We start from the raw sequence: 7,337 nt of genomic DNA, 5'->3' as shown, positions 1-7,337 counted from the left end.
TCCACGGTAATTCTTTGGTGCCTCACTTTTTAATTATTTTGTTACATTTCTTTGGCCTTTGAAGCTTTTTTGCCTGACTTATTTTTTTCATAGGTTGTAAATAGCAACAGCAGAATGTTAGCGTGTTGCAGGTTATGTCTCACGCACTACTTAACGTGAGATAGATGGGAATACTTCTCAGTGCCTCGCATTTTTCATGAGCAAAATGAAACTTTTATTAAGCTTATTTACAAGTTTTACCAGCAACTTAAATACTTTTTCATTTTTAAAGGAATATTCAGAAGAAACAAATCTGTATGTATGGAGTTCAGGTGCAGGATCTTTGAGGTAGAATCTTCTACTGACGTTGATTCAGGACAAGGTAATTCCAGCCATCAAACATCCAAATGCAAAGATGATGCAGGTCACACTTAGCTCTAAATATGTTTTTTTTTGAGTGAATAGTTTGTTTTGTCAAATCTTCGACTGTTTCTTTGAATTAGTATTTACAAAATGCTTGAATGCCTTTTTAGTTCAGTCTGTATTATTTATATATAAAGGAGTAAATGAACATGCAGAATTTTTTGCAAGTTACCTTTTTGTAGCTTTGTTTAACCACTCTAGGAGAGGTGACTGCACTTCCTGGATGAAACAGTAGAGGGAAGCATAACATAGGTAATAGGGATTTACTCAGCTTTAAGGATGTGGTGCTCATGGCAGCTTGGTGGTTATGGGGTGGGGTTGTAGGTGGTGTTTTCTTGGTGGTTTTCTTCCCCTACTTAAAAAGAGATTTGATCTCTTTCTCCTCCTTTTTTTAAGAGGATCTGATTTGGATGTATCTGTCACTTAGACATCCCTGTATCAGCATTTATAGTTCAGTGGTGAAAGACTGAAATGTTGCTTAAGTATGAAGTAGCACTTCTTTTATGATGCAAATTCTTAGGTCCAAACCAAAAACCCCAGCATGTCATTCAGGCAAACACATAAACACATTGTGCAATAAGCGCTAATTCCGGTTGTGTGGTTGCAGAAGAAAAGCACACGTTATCTGTAGAATTCCAGGGACTGTCAGGTAAGTTAATCACAGCTGTTTTAAGAGAAACAGAAAATGAAACTAACTTCAAAATGCTGAATTGAGATTTAAAATGCATGGTATGTCAGCTGTCGTAGTAGGGAGACTGGAAAAATACACAAACAATACAAATGGGTCGATTTGGTTGGTAAAAAGAATAGCTATAATGATTAGGATGTTGGATTAAGATAAGTCAATAAGTAGGAGAAATTGGAAGAGCCTGGTGTAAGAAGAAAATTATGTTGTAGGTTAAATTTCAACCTTTGTAAAGGAGAAGAGTTCTGCAATGCCTGTAAAGGTATTTCCTTGTTGTCTTGAAATCTGAAGTCAGCATATTTTCTTTCCCCTGCAGCGCTCTCCTGCAAATTTGCCACTCCAGTAATTTGCTTGTTTATCTTTTTTGTTTATCTAAGCATTGCCTTCCTTCATCCCTTCTGTTTTGAGAAGGAGAAGCTCCATTGCACCACCACAGTAAGTCTGTATCAAGAACCTATAAGTGCTCAGATCCTTGAATCTTTGATTTGAGAACAGTATGGGTGAAGGAGCAGACTTCCCTGGGGAAGATTAGTGAGTCTGCAGATTAAGTTTTCCCTACAAGGACAGGGTGAGAGAGCTGGGGCTGTGCAGCCTGTAGAAGAGAAATGGGGGACCTGGGAGCAGCCTTTTGAGTATCTAGAGGGGTCTGTAATAAGGAACAGACTCTTCAGCATGGTCTGCTGTGAGAGAACAAGGGGAAATGGTTTCAAACTTAAAGGGGGAGAAATAGATTGGACATAAGAAGTTACAGTCAGGGTGATGAGGCACTGGAGCTGGTTACCCAGAGCTATGGTGGATTCCCCATCCTTGAAGACATCCAAGATCAGGCTGGAGGGGACTCTGAGCAACACTGTTGAGCAGTAGGTAACTGTTCATTACAGGGGAGTTGGACTGGATGGCCTTTAAATGTCCCTTTCAACTAGAATGGTTCTCTGTATGTATTATGTATTCTAAATACTTGTCTTGATATAAACTGAGATCTGTTAGAAGCTCGGTTAACACACCCTGGCTTGTCATTTCTGATATATGGGTAGGTAACTGTTAATGTGAGCTGGAACAGAATGAGTGGGATTTCCTGCTTTTGCTTGTGATGGCATGTGCCACATTCTGCTGCTTCTGGACTCAGGCACTTGTTCTGTTGAAGCACATACTGCTCCCATCATTCTTCCCCGCACACACAGAAATCCTCATTTTTAACAGTTCTGACAAATTCAAACCCATCCCATTTTTTATTTTTTTGCTAAATTACTGTGTGAAAGTTGCAAATTCTGGCTGAGTGGGAGGCACCTAAAACACAGTACTGCACTGATCAGGTGTAGTAAAGAAGACAAGTATGGGATGCCTGGGGACAGCCCAAGGACCTGGCTTCCTGGGCAAGTGGTGTGTTTGTGGTGCATTCCAACCTTAGCAAAGCTGTCCTGGTGTTTCAGGGGTAGCAGCGCTGATGTTCTTGTTAGACTGTCACAAGATGCTTTCAAGTGAGTTTTGGCAGGACACGACAGAAATTTAGGGAGGGGTGAGCCATATGGGGTTGAACTGGTGACAAAACAAACATTTGTGATTGTTTCCAGTCGAATGAGTTCTACTGGAATCTGTTTTCAAAGTACAAGGTGTCTTTGTATCCAGGATAAAATGAAGTATGGGCTAGGAAAAAGACCAGTGTCTTGTGTCTCTGCCTGGGAGGTAAAGGACACTGGGACTCCAGGATGTCCTGGACAGTAAGTGCTTATTCAAACCTAAAAACTGGACCCAATTTCTGGTTCTCTGATGCTGCCTGGAACATGATAGTAGATGAGCATTAATGTGTTGCGGAGAGATGGAGGGACTGTGACTCTGAATACAGTTCTTCAAACCTCTGTGCCTCTCTCTCCAAAAAGCCTCAGTGAGAAGAAGCAAATTAAGAACTGAATCTAGTTGCCAAAGTTTGGACACAGATGTGCTCTCTCAAGAAAGTAATGGTCTGGTCTTGAACATTCATTGCCCATGACAGTACTTGAATGATGCAGCAAGGGTGTTGCTGGTAGGATGGGGCTCTGCTGGCTGGAACGATAGCTGTGCTGTGTGTAGCAGTGCAGCACAGCTGGCCGTGTGAGGGGTGGCAGCTCCAGGGTACTGAGGGGCCTGCAGCCAGCACCATGCTAGCGCTGGTCCTGAATGCTGCAGGGTAACTACAGAGCACCGAGATCCATGGATGGCTGAGGGCAAAGGATTGCCGCTGCCAGAGGTGGCACTGTGTCACACTGAGAGCAGCAGTGCGTCTCTTCTATCCCAGAGGAGTTCTGCTTACTTGGCTGTGAGGGATCGGAGTGCTTCCCCGCTTCTTTCCGTGTTGGCTGCTTCACCATTGCAGTCTTCTGATCCGTCCATCATGCCACAGGCTCTAGAGTCTGAATGGCTCCATCCCTCGGCTGTACTGAAAGCATCAGGGAGCAATGCTTAGGGCAATACAGTCTAATCAGGAACAGTCACTGCTGTGGTAGCGCACAAGATCACTGCAACAGAAGCGGTGGTGCACACAAAGTGGTGTGGCTGTAGGGAAGTTGCAATTTTATTTGGCATTCTTACCTGTTACATAAATACACAAAGATAAATTGGACAGTCCAAGCTTGTGGATCACAGTAAATGTGGGAGAGGTGTAGGTGGGGATGTGTGCATAAGGATGAGGAAGTCAGTGCCCAGAGCCAGCAGGACAGTTGTGCTATTGATACTCTTGTCCTGCAAGCTGTTACAACAGCCCTGCCAGCTGGGAGGTTGCAATTAAAGTATCTGTGCATAAATCTGTTACCACCTGACTGACATAATGAACTAAAAAGGAGCAAATGAGTCTTCCATTCTCAACGATAGCTGAATCACCAAATGCTGAATGAATTTTGAAGAAATATCCATTCCTTTTAAATAGAATTGTTTTGTTTTGAGCAACCTCACCCCTGGTGTTATTTGAATAAATAAACAACTGCATGCTGTTCTTGGGATGCAGGCATGGAGCACGCTGTTAGCAGCTAGTGACCTGCATATTGCACTTGGCTACAGAAGGCTGTGCAAAGGAAAATTTGTAGAAATATTTGCAAGATAAGCCAAAAGCACTGTCCTGGATTCCATGGGCTTTGTCCTCTCTTTTTAGCCTAGGAAGTAAATTCTTTCTCTGTCTTCTTACATCCCAGCAGCTTGAAGTCCCTGCGGCTGTGCTGCACAGTTTTGCCTCTTTGAAGAAGGAAGAGCAGTGTGAGAGAACCAGAGCTGTCAACCCAACACCCTGCAGCTGCTCTTTCTCTTTACAGGTAGGGCAGAAAATGCTTAGGAACCGATTTTTCTCCTGCTCCTCCTTCACGCGAGAAACCACTGAAGCCCCTTATGTTTTGAAGTCCCTCAACTTTGCTGCAAGAGGTGCGACGTCTGTGAAGCCCTACAGCAGGAGAAACAGGTGCAAAGGCAGGTCTGTGCCAACAGCTCCTGGTCTTGAAGCGATGCCTTCCACCTTCTCCCGAGGGCCCGGCAGCCCCGCCGGAGCCCAGCCGTCGTGACCCGTATCCCACTAGGTGGCACTGCCGCCCGGCGCCCTTGCTGCACGCAGCGCGTGGCATTTAGTGTTCCTGGCTCTGCTTTAGGTCTCTGTCCACACATGCTCAAGTTAAAGAGAAAAAGCAAACAGAGGGAGAAAGAAGCCCAGCAGCCAGCTTGCACATGCACGGAATAAAATAAATAGCTGAAGGTTGTGTGTTGCATAAGCGGCCCTGGAGCCCCCTGGTGCGCCTCCAAGTCAAACAGCACTTTGGTGCTTGCAACTTTCTCTCTGGGTAGGATGACAATGTTTTCCCAGTTTGTTAGCTCTGCAAATGTTTGCTCTAGAGATTATCAATGGGCATATTTTATTTAAAGGAGGATATTAACATTTAAAACAATGAACCTCTTCCCCTAGCTGTAAACAAACACAAGTCAGGCAGTAAAACACAGGCTGCAATCAGGGCTAGCAATTCACTTGTGCATTTTACAGCAGAAGTGGAGTGGAGAATGCCCCAGGGACTGCACTGTGCCATGGGGGAGGGAGGGAGAGAGTGCAAAGGGTGCCGCCTGGATTTTGTCTCTAATGTACATTCTGGAGATGGGAGGCAGCTCACCATCACCTGTCATCTGGTGCTGTGTGCTCTTGCAGGGTTAGGTAAGGACCTGTGCTGCCCACAGGCTCTGCAGCCTGGATCAGCCTTTACATGAGCTCTTCAGAAGGACAGAGCTCCTCCTGCTTTGGCCCAGAAGCTGCTGTAGGTGGGGTTGTTGGTGCTGAGCTGCTGATACCTCTGTAGAAGAACATAGCAAAAACACCTATCATCCAGTAGGGAGAGGAGGAAAATAATGCCACAAACATTTGTAGAGCCATGGAAATGGTGTGCTTTCCTCATCTGCTCTACTGAGTGTATGTCAAGGAGAAAGACCATGTCTAGCAAAACTTGCAAAAATTCTCACGAGACATGTTTAGGCAGAATAGGATGTAGATGCATCTCATCCTGGGTGCTGTTAGAAAGTGGGCTGTTTTCAAATGGGTCTTTTGGTTTAATACTGTATAATGCCCTTGTTTTGCAGGAACCATCAGTGTGAAAAGTGAGGAGGCTGTAGAATACAACTACACGTTCTCCTCTTTTCTTACTCCAGATTCTATGCATGGATTATACAACTATGTGCTTTGAGGATCTCGCAATCTCCTGACCTTCTACTGGATCCCTGTGCATACCTAAGCAGCACAGCTCAGCCTTGTGCCCAGGAAGCAGCCTGTGCTGGTGAGTGATGGTGAGAGCCTCACCTCCTGGCTGGGAGTCTGCTGGGCTGGGGCTGTGGGGGCATGGTTTGTCTGTGTCCAGCCTGGGGTGTCATTGCCTTAATACTGGGAGTGTCAGGGAAGCTGCGTCCCATTGACCATGTGGTGCCAAAGGTGGTAGATCCAAATGTTAGTGACCACAGAAACAGAATATCCCAAGTTGGAAGGAACCTACAACTGTCATCGATTCCAATGCCTGGCTCCACAAAGGACCATCCAAAATGCAAACCTTGTGTCTGAAAGTGTTGTCCAAATGCCGTTCATCAGCTGTACAACAGCACATGGTCATCCTCCAAAAGCATGTCTCACCTGGTAAGTTCTAGTGTTATTGTTCCTGATTTTTACTTCTTTTCTCCTTTGGGAGTTGTATCATAGAGTGTAAAGATATTATTCTTGTTTGCACAGGACCCAAAGGAGTCCCCTCCCAGATGTGGTGTCCTCACCCAGGGTCAGACACCCCCATGCAGGGCTATGCTCCTATGGCACCTTGATGGGAGGGGTGACAGCATGATCCTGGCCCCCTGGGAGGCTGAGAGCAGGGCAATGAGTTACACTGTGCCACTATTGCAAAGCAGAGCAGAGGGGACACAGCTGCATCCCATGGGCACAGGGAGCGAAGTGCAGCTCCATAGCCCTGCACTGGGCCACCTCTTGGACTCTTTCCCTGCCTATGGCCCACACCAAGAAGCAGAGGGGTTTGGGATCTCCTGGAGCTCCCAGCTGCCCACTTCTGGCACTGCACAGGGACTGCCTGCAGGGCAGCAGGGAGGGATAAAGGCTGTGCAGTGTCTTGATTTTTGTGGGACTTGTCCCAGGGTAGTGGTGTCCCTCCAACTAGGGCGCTGCAATTCTCCAGCCCCCGGCAGACAGCCCCTGGCGTGTCCAGCAGCCGGCGTGGTTTATCTCCTTGGATAAACAAAGGGCTGCTGGAATTTGAAACTTGTTCCCAGTTGAGGGTCCAAAGCCCGCTGCAGTCCCTGCATGGCTGCCCTGCTCTGTGCCTTTGTGTTGAGTTTAGACATGTAAAACGCAGTGGGCAGCAGTGCAGCTCCTAATGATGTGGAGCTGTGCCAGGGCCATGTCAGCACAGGTGTTGGTGTTCACCCAGGTCTGATGCATCAACTGGTAAAACAGCTGTGAACCTCACCGTTCCGTGGGGAAATTGCGTGTGCACGCATAAGTGCAATGTAAGTTATAACGCCAGGCAGGCAGCTAAATAAAACATCGGTAGTGCTTCGGGTTCTTTGCACGAGAGAACTTTGCTTTGTTTTGTTTTGTTTTTCCCTATTTAACAAGAAGGATATGAGAGCCGCTGGGAAAGGCTGCACTCTGCTCCCTGCACCGTCCACGTACGCGGAGACCCGGGCGCTGCCCACCGCCGCGGGAGGAGCAGGGCGGTGCGGGGCGGTCCCGTCCCAAGCGCCGCTGCGGGGAGGTGCGGCG

This window comes from Excalfactoria chinensis, chromosome 6, assembly GCF_039878825.1.
Source record: "Excalfactoria chinensis isolate bCotChi1 chromosome 6, bCotChi1.hap2, whole genome shotgun sequence".
Taxonomy (NCBI): Eukaryota; Metazoa; Chordata; class Aves; order Galliformes; family Phasianidae; genus Excalfactoria; species Excalfactoria chinensis.
Note: the sequence above shows the minus strand (reverse complement) of the source record.